General features: G+C 46.5%; 1 pseudogene; it reads right to left on the reverse strand.

Moving 5' to 3' along the window:
* The window catches only part of LOC102842054, a 27,801-nt pseudogene that overhangs the window by 5,834 nt on the left and 19,479 nt on the right, over positions 1-2,488 (reverse strand).

Genomic DNA, 2,488 nt, shown 5'->3' on the forward strand with positions numbered 1-2,488 from the left:
CCCCAGCTAGATATGGGGATGTTGGTAAAAGAAGACATGTCTTTTTGCTTTTTGAAAATTCTTTGCTAAGCCTAACCCTGATTCCAGCATATAAGAATGTTTCCTGAGGGAATGAATTGGACCACAAATAGAGAAGGCAGCTTTGTCTTCCAGAGTTTGTTCCATGAAGAAGCAGTTTCTAAGAAGCTGGTGTCTTGTCAAGGTCTAGAGCTGGAATAAGAAATGGCTAATTTCAAGGCCATACACGCTCTGAGGAACAGTTTTCCTCTGAGCCCAGAGATTTGCTCCTGCCTGCCAAGCCCAAAGACCCATTCTCAGTTCTACAGAGGTTGCGTCTCTGTGAGGACTACTCTTCCTGGCTTCACTTCTCCCACCTGGCTGCCCTGCCCAAGCTCAGACCCAGGAGAAAACAACCTGCTGGTATGCACAATGCATGGACCACCAGCCCCACTGGCCCCACCAGCCCCACCAGCCCTACAGAGAGGTTCCACGGTGCTGAGGCTTTAGGAGTAGCAGCCCAGCCAGCTTCCCTTCCCAGTGTTCAGTGGGGCAGAGCAGTTTCCATTTCAAGCCGCTTTGAAAGCTGAAATAGAAGTGGCTGCCTCTGTCTCTTCATGAACTCTGGATGCCTGCAGGCTTATGCTGGGCTGAGTCATTTCCTCACCTAATTCTCCCTAATACCTTCTCTTTCTCTGCAGCTTACTCCCGGCACCACTGTCTGGGTGTGGAATGTCTAGGGAAGCTGCACAGGTGTGTTGACTGAGCTGTCTGCCCAGACATTATAAACACGGCTGGACAGAGGATGCTGGGAAAAACCAAAGCCAGGCTGGTCCTCTGGCCCTGAAGTGCACCCTGATCTCCTTGGTCAGTATCAACTCAGCAAGCATAAACCCTCGTCAGGTTTAGGGTGCAGCAAAGGGTAGAGAGGACCAGAAATGACTACTTTGAGTTCCAGGGACTTCTATCCTTTAGCATGTTCCTTGGGGAAGCTCCTGCCTCCCACCCCTTGGGGAACAGGTTGCATCCAGGAAGACCAACTTCAAAGGCTATGTTGTATACTGGTCTCCTTACCATCCTCAGTCCAGCCTGCCTGTTTTTGGAAGTTTCATTGCTCCTCTTATCAGCTCATAATCTTTTCTTTTGTTTCTTCAACTAAACTTCCCTATAGGACCCTGGATCCTTTGTTGGTACTTCCTCAGCATGGCTTCCTGGTGTTGCCTGCTGCAACTTGTACCTTCTGGGATAGAAATCAGGCCAGAGGTTTAACTTCTAAGATAATACATTCAGTGGCTTAAAGAGGTACTTACTATGAAACTGAGTCCCCTCCTGCCTCCTCAACACCTTCCATTTCTGCTTTATGTCTGTTGACATTTATCACCATTTCTCCAAGTAACAGTCTTTTGTTACTCCTTCGTTTTTTTCCCATTTTAAAGTACAATTCAGCGACCCACCTGCTGCCAACCAGTGGATTCTAATATTTTTATCACCCCAAAGGGTTCCTGTGCCTTCAAGGGGAATGCCTATGTAAGCTTTGGGGCTCCATTTCTGCAGAGAAGGAGCCCTGTTGGTGTAGTGGTTAAAGCGCTCTGCTGCTAGCTGAATCCACCAGCCACTCTATGGGAGAAAGCTGTGGCTGTTTGCTTTCATGAAGATCTATAGATAGCCTCAGAAACGCTATGGGGCAATTCTACTTTGTCCCCGAGGGTTGCTATGAGCTGTAATTGATGCCATGACAGCAGGTCAGGGTTTGTTTCTGTGGGTGCTTATTCCTGTCTAGTACTCTGCCCTCCCCAACCCCGGCTCCTTGGTGCCCTCCAAGCTGCTTCCCCTACCCTTCCCCCTTAGGCAGTATTTCTCGTGGTTTAGAAAATGTCCTGAGGAAGAAAGTCTTTCCCTCAGTGATTACTGCACAGCAGTGGTTGATATCCTACTCACAAGCAGTTGTTGCCACATCTGTCAATCTCTGGTTGTTGTCTGTTCTTGTTGGTTCTCATTCCAAAGAACTCCCTTTAGGATGTTCTGAAGTGCTGTGTTGGCTTTGACAAAGTCCCTTAGGTTCTGTTTATATGGAAATGTTTTCATTACACCATCATATTTGATTGATAGCTTTGCTGGGTACACGATTCTTGGTTGGCAGTTTTTTCTCTCTCAGGGTTTCATATATGTGTCCCAATTGCCTTCTTGCCTGCATGGTTTCTCCTGACAGATCAGAGCTTAATCTGATTTGCCTGCTTTTGTAAGTAACACTTCTTTTTTCTCTAGCTGCTTTCAGGATTCTCTTCTTGTCTTTGATTTTGGAGAGCTTGAGTATGATGTGTCTTGGTTATTTTCTTTTGGCATTTATCCTTCCCAGGGTTCATTGAGCATCTTGAATGCTTATCTTTTCATTTTTTAGGATGTTAGGGAAACTTTCTTCCGGCAGCTCTTCAACTATCTCCTCTGTGGTTTTGTGTGATTCTTCCTGTTCTGGAATTCCAATAATTCTCAA

The sequence above is a fragment of the Chrysochloris asiatica genome, unplaced genomic scaffold (genome assembly GCF_000296735.1).
Source record: "Chrysochloris asiatica unplaced genomic scaffold, ChrAsi1.0 scaffold00020, whole genome shotgun sequence".
In the NCBI taxonomy this organism is placed as follows: Eukaryota; Metazoa; Chordata; class Mammalia; order Afrosoricida; family Chrysochloridae; genus Chrysochloris; species Chrysochloris asiatica.